This window comes from Gymnogyps californianus, chromosome 2 (assembly GCF_018139145.2).
Source record: "Gymnogyps californianus isolate 813 chromosome 2, ASM1813914v2, whole genome shotgun sequence".
NCBI lineage: Eukaryota > Metazoa > Chordata > Aves > Accipitriformes > Cathartidae > Gymnogyps > Gymnogyps californianus.
The window spans coordinates 157,450,035-157,462,375 of record NC_059472.1 but is presented as its reverse complement, the minus strand read 5'-3'; the positions used below and the strand labels follow the sequence as shown (position 1 = coordinate 157,462,375).

Genomic DNA, 12,341 nt, shown 5'->3' with positions numbered 1-12,341 from the left:
ATATACCTCTTTTTGATTTAACACGTTCCTAGAAAGGTAGTTGTGCTCCCGTATTCCATGCAGCAGTCCAAGTTTGACATGGAATTACTTCTTTTTCATAATGATAAATAAAAACTACACTTTTCAAAGGAAACAAAATAGACAGCAATCCATTTATGACGACATTCATGCTCACACCCTACTGCCAATAAATATTTAAGGCATTAATGAGACTTCAAATTGTAGAAAAACAGTAATTAACTGCAATGCTTTTAAATAAAAATATGTGACTTGACTTCTCCTCTTTTTCATGGTTAGCTATTGGGATTCAATGGGTTAATTTATTTCCTGAGACAGAAGACCTCAGATAAGCTTGGTGGTTATGTAGGCATGTCTGGGTTGCTAGGAGTTTAAACTATCAGCTTCCAAATGGAGCTATTTCAGATCCCAGGTGATCCAAAGAATAGATTCTCCTCGTGCACTAAACGATGCAGGGATGATGTGGAAAAAAACAGTATGCGATCATATAATCAGAACTGCACTGTGACACACAAGCACAAAGATGCTGAATTAAGGCAGGAAATGCCAGAATTACATTTGTCTACCTTCTGAATGTGGATAATGGATTTGCAGTCCTCAGAAGGGTTTTTTTATTAATATTTTTATTAATCATAACTATTGTGTATAACACACAGAGAATATGATACAGTACTGGGTAATAATGAAACCTCTTGTGCACAGCTCCTGCTCGTTAATTGTCCCGGTATTTTTCTTACTTGGACATGGATATTCCAGTGGTTAATGATATTATATCTTCTGTATATCAGTTCACTCATGCATATGACCACTTGATTGCCTCACATACACTGTTGAACCTAATTATCATAAGCACTGATGTCTCAAGAATTTTCTGTGACTCCAAGATCTGCACTATTGAAAATAGGCATAACTCTCTAAGCAATTTCTGAGCTTGGTCACAATACAGTAAACCTGTGCCACTTCGCTAAGTCAGATGCATCACTGATAAACACTGCTGAATCAGTTTCAACAACATTCTGTACCTTCCGCTACTGTTTGCGTTAAAGCAAAGGCTAAAACACACATAGAATAAGAAGGGCAGGAGTTTTGGGGGAAGGAGAATTGCTTTTGTGTTTTTTCCTAATAGTTTCTATAAGCATGAGAAACACCACAAAGTACTTAGTAAGGGGGGAAAAAAAAGCAGGCTTGAGTTTATCCAACAATGAAAGTAATCAGAACCTGTCACACAGTATAAAAAATATGTTCAAACACATACTTGACTTTAATTTATTGGTGCTAAAGCTCCCACTGAATTAAACTGGAGTTCAGGGTGCTAAGCACCCCTGTAAATCAGAAGCTTCATGCATGTGCAATTGCAGTCCCGGGCTGCCTGTTTAACAGGAAATCACTTTTATCATCGCAGCGGGTTGAGGAGAGAAGCCCATGACCAGAACGCTATTTTTATCTTCCGAATCTGTGACTCTGTGTAAACCATTTCTACAGGAAATAAATGTGTAAAGGTAGCATCAATTATTACAGTTTCAATTAAGGTACTGCATGGCAGGAGATGCCATGCATAACAGAAATGACTAATTTGAAAAGGGAATAAAGTACATTCTTCAGATAAAGCTGAAGTAATTTTTTTTTTAAAAGAATTTAGGCAGGATATTTATTCTGTTTTCAACAAAGGAGATGACAGTATCCACGCATGATAAAAATCTTCTCACTTCCTCTTCTAGACAAAGGTGGAGATACAAGGCTAGTTTTCATATTCAAGCCCCTCAATTATTGGTGTTGCTACCTTCCCAGCCCTTGCCAAAAGCCTCAGCTTTCCTTTTTTCTTAAAGATCGAAGTAAAAATCCTGAATATGTGATCCTGAACTGAGAAACAACACAGAGGTTAAATACACATGTGTGCGCACATCTGTGTTTAGCTCACCAGAAATTAATAGCTCGTGTATCATCATGCTAAAACATGATACGTGTTTTTTGCCTGTATGATACATGATTGTTGATTTTTACACGAAGCATAACGACAGAGAATCTGATTTGTAATGTTTTGGGTTAGTTCAAGGCTCTGAGAAAAAAACAAAGACAACAAAATGAATTTGCAGAAATTACACAGGAACTGATCCTGTTTCCACCAAATTCAGCAAAACTGCTCCATGCGCTATATGCACTCCATTTAACCCACCTCCTGAAATCATCAGCAAAGTGGTCACAATGGCAGGGCAATCCCTGCAAATGAGTAATTGAAGCGATGCTGCTGCTACAGTAGCACAGTAGCATGTAGGGTACACAGTACCCTACATTTATATAGTGCCTGCCACCCCCAGGGATGCTAAAGCATCTAAACCTCCTGCATAAGGAGTAAAAGTCATACAAACAGGGTGAAGTCCAAGCTGTCAAACAGTGTCCCTGCCACTGACTTTGGTCCAGGACAGCAGATTATTTCTTTGCAAAACCTACATGAAATTTTCCATTCAGACCAAAAGGGAATCTCTCTGATCTCTCGAGATACGAAAGAGCAGCCCACATTTAACTTCACACAACTCAGACTCCTCTCATGCCCGAGTCTTTTTTCTGCCTATATTTCTCTGCTTTAACTTTTCTTTCCCTCCAGTCAACTGCAAACAAATATACGAAGATTTGAGTTTTGGGAAGCACCTTCAACTCGATTCACTTCAGCTGAATCTTCAAACGCTCAGCCTCACTGACTATCAGGCCATAAATATAAAAGAAGTAAATATCCGTACCCTGCAACCTCTCCCCTTCTCTCTTTGTGACAGTGCTGCTCACAGCTTCCCCAGGGACTGATTTATCCACAAGACTGGCATTTTAAATTCAACAATACGCAATTCATTTTCACAGTCCTCAAAGATAACAAATACTCAGTTTTAAATTATTGAATCATTCATTTAACTTAGGATGCCTGAAAATTATCATTTTTATGGAAAGTAATAAATTGTAATCGCAAGTAATAGAAATACAAGTAAAGAGAACACCCGGACATGCCACAAAGAAAATACCTCATTCTGTAAATGAGTGTGTTTAATTAATGATGATTTCTAATTGTAACACATTACTTACAGAATTAACACTTTTTATATCTATCTGCTAACCCCAATTTTAAAAGTTATTTCAACTGTGAATGATTCGTGACTTTTTTTTAATAATAGTTCCTCTGAGTTCAGCCTTCCTAGAAGCAGCAGGAAGCGATGACAGGCTTTGGCTGCTCCAGCCCCTGCACGGAGTATTTTCAAGCGGGCACATAACCGGCGTCTGGACTCGTGCAAAGGTTCATGTTCAGACCTGCTGACCGTGACGTGATGTAGGGACTCCTGAACACTACACGTTAAGAAAATGTTTGGCAGTCCAAGTTACACTAACGTAACCTTCAGTCCAGTATCTTGCAGATACTGCAGTAACTGTGACTTTCCTGTTTACCTGGATGAAGCTGTAGTGTTGGACGCAAGCTGGAGCACTAGCCCCATTGCAAGAATACAGACACCTTTCCAGGACAATATATGCCTTCCCAAACAGTCCCAAGTGGTTAAATCCAAAGGCCATCTCCTGCTTAAGGGAACAGCAAAGCTCCAATAGTATGGCGTAAGCGGTTCACTCTGGTTATTATAATACTGCTTGTACAAAACCATAAAGTATCATATTTGCCAGTGCTAGCGGCTGCTAGTCTGGTACTATGACTGATTACTGTGAGATTCAAAATTTGAGTCTAGATCTTCTCAAAATTTACTGGTGATGATATTCTGTCAACACAGAATAGTCCCTTGCACAGTTCTTCTCCATTTATTTACCAAGATGACAACAGTGATACTGTGCTGAGGGCTGTCTTATTCAAGCTGGAAAAAATTAGTATCTTGACTTTCATTTTTCATGAAGTATTACTCCGTGATTAAGGTTGCTTCTTTTGTTGTTTATTTATTTGTTTCTACTTTCCCATTTGAATTCATCTAGATTCAGCTTCCAGCTTACTTCAGCCAAATCTTGTCTTTCTCTGCTAGATTACAGAGGTAACCAATATTTTCAACACATTAAGGCCCTTCTGCACTGTAAACAAATCATCTCTCTTTCTTTGAGAAAAGCAGAACAGATGGAGCTCTAAGTTTCTCACTATGAGGCATTCTCTCAAAATTATTTTTCTGGCCCATTCGTTTACCTTCTTCAATTTGCCAACATAATTTAAACAAATGCAGACACAAAACCGAACAAGATATTCCAGTAGCTGCCTGACTAATGCAATATATAGAGAGAAAATCACTTCCCTCTCCCTAAGTCACTGTTCTAACCTGTATATCCACGATGCACATTAGCCTCCTTTGCCCCAGCTCTCATAGAAAGCCCCAATGAGCTGCTTGTCTGGTATGACCCTAACACCTTTCTCAAGTACAAGCCCTCAACAGAACAGGTATCCCCATTGCAACCCCCAGCCTGCATTCTCCTTATACCTTTTTTTTGAATGGCCCATGTTGGCAATCACCCTAAATTCTCTGGTAGGACTTAATTACTATCGACAATTCCAATAGCCTACAAGACATCTGTAAGTTTTTTTACCGGCAGCTAGTGTATGTGTATCTCCAACTTATTGACAAAGTTGTGGATGAGAATTGAGCCAGCATCTACCCCTAAGGAATTTCACTAAAAACAATCTTACTTAAGTCTCATTATTATTTTGGGAGTGGAAAACATCCTTCTACCCAAATAAAGAGCAGTATTCATATATTAAAAAATATGCAAAGCCAGACTTTCCAAGGCATAGCAAATGATGGGCTTCATTACGTAGAAATGTAAAGGCCATGTATGAAAATAACATGTGCGTATCAAAAACGGCAGTCCTTAAGAATCAATTTCTTTTGACCAAAAATCCTTACTTTGTGTTTTGCACAATTCAACATGCATTAGAAGAACACAAAATAACACTGTACAAAATAAAGAATGCATATGTTTATACACATTTGGACCACAATGACAAGAATTAACAAAAAATTTCAAAAAACTGCAATACAGTATGGAAAGCACACTAGATGGAAGTACATTAATGCTTCCATAATGGTGTTATTTTATTCAACACAGGCTCTGTCAAGGATATAAATCCTTTCTGCCTGTCCCCAGAGTCCCCAGGCCCAAAATAACATAAGATTAACTTTCATGACAGACCTTTTTTCTTTAGGGAGGGGAGCAAGGCAGAGGGAAAAATGTTTCATCAGTGTGAAGAAGGAAATCTAAAAGCAGATACAAGTTCATAATAGAAAAAAAACCCATCTTTATTATTTTTCAAATTACCAGAACCCCAGAATTCAGGAAAGCACTGAAACGTGAAGCCCCTTCATTCCTCTGGAAGCAGCAAATGCAAATTGCAGCAATGCTAAAATATTTCTTGGATAGGAAGCTTCTAAGGGGCGTCTGCATTACTACTCCTGACTCCTCCTCAGTTCCTCCTCCTTTGCTCTCCACTCGCCAAGAGAGATGGCCAAGGCTGCACATCTCAGGGGGAAATTTGTAATATAATCAATAAGATGCCACAAAGCTGAATATCTGATGCTAGTTTATTATTCTCGTGCTTTCGCAGGTTCAGTCTCTCTCCCCTCAACCTGCTCTCCTCCCTCTCTTCCGCAAGCCTCCTCCAGAGGCACAAACAATTCTAGCTCAAAAGTCGCATTACCTCTCATTTTATGAAATTTCTGCAAGGAATAACCTTTAACCCATACTTTGCCTCCTCCCCTTCCCTGCCAAAAGCTTTATTCATTCAATTCTTTTTCAACCTCAATTACTTCCCATTTAACAAATGGTTGGTATAGCAGTGAAGCACTACAGTAAGAACAAAGGTTGGTGCTCCATTGCAATCTCTTCAGGGTAGAATTAAAGGCAAATTCTCTATCAGAGAAAGCCACCTCTCCTTGATTTTTCTGTCACCGCATTATTATTATACAGCTTGTCTCTGAAAGGAAGGCTCTCAGGGTGTCATGAACTCTCAGAGAATTTCTAGTCTACAATGCCTTTCAGTAAAAAAGGGAATGCTCCAGAGAGAAAATAACCTTTGTGTAAGGAAAGGTTTGTTCTGCAATATTGTCTGAGCATTGGCTTTACAGAGAGGAAATGAGTCTTTGCATTTGCATTACCAGAGCGTAGAAACTGGTCCAAAAGAATATCTCTCTGCACAGCCCGAGCTATACTGCTCTCTTCCCTCTGACTGAGAGACAGAGAGACTTGAGCAGGATTAGGCAGTATATACAATCCCTCCTCTATTAACACATGTCCACAGCAGAACACACACAACTGAATTCAGAAAACGTGAATCCTGTTCATTTCAAATGGTATCCTTTAATTAAAAAAAAAGCCATGTCACTTACATCATCTGTTTTCTGATCTCATTTGAAGGATAAGTGAAGACTATATTCCTAATTGCCTTTTCCCTCATTCCTCAATCGTTCTCTCGTATTTTCTTCCTTGATTTTAAATACTTTAAATGCAGGCATAAATTCCTGCCTTTTGCTGGCATGTCTATAGCAGCAGTTCATGTCAGCAACAGGACAGCAACATCCTCATGGAGACAAATTAGTGATACTCCAGAACAATCCTAAACTGTCTTGTCTAGAAAAAATAAAGACTGCTTATAGCAAGTATCAGTCATACATATACAAACATACACAGAAACACACACGTTCTGGCACAGGAAAGAAAGGAGGACAGAAAAAAGTGACAGATACTCTTAAAAAAGGGAGGAAATGAGGAGACAGATTCCAAGCTGTGTGAATTTTTAAATGCCCACCGAAATAAATGGAACTCTGATAATTAATTTCAGCTAAGGATATGCCCCTGAGAAATGAAAAGTGCCTCTCAACCTGCTCAAATCCTGCTTTTCTGAATTATTTTAATTACACAAAAAGTTAGGGGGTTTACTATTTTTATTTCACATAATTTTATGTATTCCACTGGTCATTTTAAAGAATTAATTTTTTTCTATTTTGTTTTAAAGTGGAATGTTTTCTTTATCCAAAGGAGACTGGAGAAACAGAATGTTGAAATCTAAAAGGAAGGTGAAATGTTTAATGGAAGAAATAACTTATAAATACATAGGAAAAAAATAAAGAACAGGAAAAGTAAATTTTGTAGTATTCAGATTCAGGTTCAAGCTCAACAAGAAGCATGATCAAAATGTATACTCCCTTGAGAGTTACAGATTATTGAAGACAGTGGCACTTCATATGCTTTTCTTAATACTGTTTACAAATTACATCCTTCTGGGAGCTGTAGAAAAAAAAATTGTACTTTAAAGGCATGCACATGGGTTATTAGCTAAAGCTAATGGCCACCATTCCCACATATCTGAAAGATTTTTTTTTTGTCCTGAAAGAAAAATAAACCTAAGAAAAATGGTATCATCCTTGATGTTCTGCAAACATGTTAATAATATATAAAGTCTGAGTTAGAAAGGAAAACAACTCAAAACCAAATCAATAAAGTCTGTAATACTAAAAATTTTCAATTTAGCCTCCAGTTACACTATGTCAGTGTTTACTGCATGTCGTACAGGCTACTTCACGTACCTGCATACCTAGGATATTCTTAGTGTTGTGAATCCTTCAGATGTATCCCATATGCTAAGATAACGCTATTTAATTCTCTGGAATAATAAACAATTAAAAAAACCCACTACTGCTGTCATTCAGTTATACTTTAAAAATAGCACAGCTAAGCAGGTGGTGAGTAGTGATTACCGCGCTTGCTGTCACCGATTGACTGCAGATTGTGCACACAGCAAATCTATGCCAAGATATCTAGTTATTTTTGTTACTCATCTTCTCCCTTCCTACTCATCAACTTCACCTAAATGTGTTTTTCAGCTGTAACACGCTGAGTTTTAAACTGTAGACTCCTAAAGGCAGGGATTATCACTCTAAACTTGCTTACTACCTGTAGAGCAGGTCTTAGACTGCAAACTAAATTTTCAGCCTAAGACTTTGGTAATCACTGAATGGCATCTTTGGAAGCAGACTTGACCGCATAAGGGTAAATATGAGCAATAAAGGGTTAAACCTTTTGGTTCCTGAAGACTTTTTGACAGTGTTAAATGCTGGAAAAACATAAGGAAACCAGTATTTGGTATGCTAGTGAAAGGAGCAAGCTGCAGGTTGTAAAATTTTAGGTTACCCATTTGTTAAATTACCATCTATTTGTAAAATTATTTCAAGTTTGAATGATATGAAAGATGAAGATAGACATAAATTAAATATACTGCAGTTACCTGCAGCATTTCACAGTTCTTTTCCAGAATATTTTGGGTCTTGTACTCTATGGCTCTTTTGTATAAACGGTTAGTACACCTGGCCAGCTCATCATGACAGTACTTCTTCAGTATGATGCAGGAGAAATCATAAGAGGCTTTTAAAAAGGGAAAAAAAAAAAAAAGGTTTTCAAAACCATTGTCAAAATGAGGGTCCAGAAATCAATTTGTAATTATCTGCCAACACAAATCTAAAGGCTTTTCTGTGATAAGGGTGGTAATACATAGGGCTGTAATGTGAATTATTTCAAAGAATAAAAGACTGATTGTCTTCATGACCTATATAGCTTTTAGTGAGCTTTAAAACAAAATTACATTTTATACTTCTCATGAATGGCTTTCTCCCCCCTCTTTCCCCCTTTAAAAATGCAGGGGTTTTGTCCCATCTAGTAGGCTTTCAGCTTTAAATAGGACTCAGTTTCTTCCAATGTTGATACATTTCGTTCCACTGAAAGTGAAGGCTCTGGCTTTGCAAAAGAGCTGAAGCTTCCCCTGTACAAAGGCAACCCTTTCCAACACGTTTAAAAGTAAACTACAAACCGTATGATCATGCTATTTTTACACAGAAGCTCAGCACTAGAATTCCTTTTTTTTTTTTTCCTGGAAAATTTTTAGCATAAAAACATGATAAATAAAATAAATATTTCACAAGGTACAAAAATATCAGGGAATAGCTTACCTTAGATTAAAATAAAGTCAAATGCATATGAGGAAAAAAAATACAGGGTTGAGTATTTCCAACAAATTGAAAAAAAAGACAAAGTGCAACATTTTCAAAGAGTGTGAGGGCCATATTCAGATCACTGTACTCAATCACCTCAGCTCCTGTGGCCTGATGCCAACAGAGGATGTAGGTGACTACAGGTCTAGCTTTTGATAGTTCAGTGGTACTGAACATACACTGTAGTCTTGCAGATCCAAACCCATGAAAGTTTCTGTGTGGGATACCAGTTGCAACTTTCTTATGCAAAGTTGCCTCCTCATGCTTTTACTTATGGTTATTGCCTGCTTGAAAATTGCTTTCCAGGAAGACATTGTAGTTTCAGTGAACTGTTATGTTAAAATCATTGAACATATTATACCATTAATATTGTAGAGAGTATATCTCTACAGAACCATTTAATTTTTGGAAAGAATGTTTTTGTTCTGTTGGCTTTATCCAGAGATTCAGAAGAATCAAGTATTATTTAAGTCTATTAGTCTGAAAACACTTTGGATCTTGGTAAGTAAGAGCTTCCTGGGATAAATACATACATCCCACTCTTGTTAACAATAAGCCAGATTCTTAATTGAAGTACCTACTGTCATGTATGTCGGCATTCCTTTGCACTAGCAGCTAGATCATACTTTGGAAATGTGATGAATTTCTTTACCAATCTGAGATTCTTAAAACCATTCCAAAATTAACTTAATTATTCTGAATTTTTAGGACAACTGTTCCTAAGAAAATAAAAAATTTCAATTGCCTGTTTGTTTGGGTTTTTTCCTGCTCATCAACCAACTTTATATAGTAACTACCATGAAAAATAAGGAATGCTCTCTGCTTTGACTTTGGAAAAGGTTAGACAAGTAGTTCTTTCCTTGTACACAGTTTTAATCTTTAAAGAAGGGTATTCTAATCTATCAAGGTGAGATCTTTTCATTACTATATCTACAGATTTTTCTGAGAGGTGTTTTGTGGTATCATATTCTTCCTGCTCATAACACAATACATAATTTGTGCATTGACCCTATATGTTCGTACACTGCTTAGCATTTTAAGGCCGTATTCAGAAGTCCTGCATGAGGCCTTTTAAATAATAATAAATACAGTGCCAACATATCCCTGCCAATTTTTCTGCAATTGGCAGGCACTGCTCATTTAATAACTTCACTTTTCACTAGAGAGTAAACCTGTCCCTATAAGCCATATGTCTTTTTCCAACATTTGTTTCACTTGAACTTAATTTCCGAAGGGACAGTAAAGTACATAATGTCACAACAACTTGCTGATACATTGGCTAATGCTGCAAGCAAGGTGATCCAGTCTGTTCTCAAACTCCAAATGGTTTCTACTGGGTCAAAAAGGTTGAAAGGAAGCAAGGTGGAGATCAAAACTGTTTGGTTCCTTCTTATTTCCCAGCTTAGATAGTAAATTAATGATGGATTAACAAGATAATAAAAGTTCATCCAATCTGATGCAAAACTACCTGAGACTCTCTGACAAATCCTCTTTTGTGTTATGACTCCTTTCAGCTGGCAGAAATTTCTCAGATAGCACACATTAAGGAAAAAAGATACAAAACCAGTGTAGGGAGTGCCCTGATAGCACTCAGCTGACACCCAGTCCCTTGGGATATGTCATCTCCTGAACACAAATAGGGGCAGCTCTGAGGCTACTCTAAGCTACACCACAGACAAAGGAAGACGTAAATACTCAGCCAGCACAAACATAAGGACACAGAATTACCTTCAGCACTTTATCCTTCTCCCTGTTGTTCAATCTGAACACAACACCTGGCCTTTGAACCAGCCAAACGTGGCTGAAGAGAAGAGGCAAGTCCATAAAACTTCCAGAACAAACTCTGGTAAGAAGACAGAAGTAAAACTCACTGCACTGTTAATCAACTCTTATCTTTTAGGGGAAAAAAAATGTAAATGTAACATCATTAAAAAAATGAAAACTTTTAATGAAAACAAGAATTACTCATACTGCTCCACAGAGGATAAAAGATCTCTCTTTGGATTCCACTCTAATCCAGTTTCAGTGTAATTATTAAAGTGTTTGAAATATCTTATCTCTCCCTCCACCCTGTTTATATTCTTGACTTCTTTAACGTACAGATTGCCTTTAATTTGGTTGGTTGGGATGTCGGTTCTGTATAAGGCTCTCGTTTAACTCCCATTTAAATGACTGTTTCCCAGGAAATAACCATCTGTCCCCTCCCTTCCCCAACATCTTCAGCCCCAAATGCCCATCACAGTTCCCATGTCAAAGGAAATTTTATTGTCTTCTCCTCACCCCATCTTGCAGGTTCCTTCCCATAGATGTGCAAGAGAGTGCTGTCCTCAGACCCTGCTTGCTTCTCTGCCCATGGTGTGACTCTGCTCAAAAGAGCCATCTTGCTCCAAACCATAGTGTTACAACTTTCAGAGCCTGTTTTGTTTCTCCATTTCCCTGATTCTCAATGACTTTTCTGTGCTAAGTAGCTCAGATTTTCTCTTGATAAACAGTGCTTACCCTGCAGAGTAAATCTTACGGCCTTTATGTAACTGTCTAGCATGCACACACTAAACTGTGTATACTATAAGGACTTATCACTATGAAATCTAGACTATAGTCTTGTTCACTTCAGTTACTTTTCTGAAGTTGTCACCCCTCTGTGCCTTTGAATAGCCCTATATTTTGCATTATTTTCCTGAGTGCCTTGAACCAGAGAGATCAGGGGAACTGAACCTTATGTGTCCCAGCAAGAAAGTTTCTCAACTTATCAACGATTTCCTCCAAGCAGTCACCTCAATGCATAGAAGAAGCAATAAAGGCAGTGTAACATATTTTAAAACATTTGTTCTTTTCTCTGGCTGTATGTGCCTCAGTAGGAAATGATCCCAACAATACAGAGCGGAAAAGCCTGGTAGGTCTGAAAATGTATCTTACAGTTTGGGGTCAAAGCCTTTTTGGCTTTCTTTTCCTTCACCAAGGTAATGGACAGTGTGTAGTAGCTCAGCATGCTTGTCACTAACTTCTCATCTCCAACTCTCTAGTTCATAGTAAGATCAAAGCAGAGGAACACAAAGGAGGATTCTATCACATGGATCATGGAGAAAGACCTATTTTTCATCCCCTTTGTATACAACAACCCTTCTGATTACTGGCATTATGTTCAGTTCCTCTTCCCTTTTTTTAAGTCTCTGCAGTATTGATTGGTACAATGGCTACAAAGAAGTTCATTCAAAAAGGAAACAGACAACAGAAGAAAACTACTGATTATCAGAAGAGGAGCTGTAATAATTACCAACGTTTGACTGAAACTCAAGTATGTAGCAATACTTGAAGAGTCCA

At 37.7% G+C, this 12,341-nt stretch overlaps 1 protein-coding gene across 1 annotated transcript in view; it reads right to left on the bottom strand.

Moving 5' to 3' along the window:
* The window catches only part of PTPRN2 (protein tyrosine phosphatase receptor type N2), a 599,582-nt gene that overhangs the window by 451,530 nt on the left and 135,711 nt on the right, over positions 1-12,341 (bottom strand). The gene's annotated exons all lie outside the window — the stretch shown is intronic.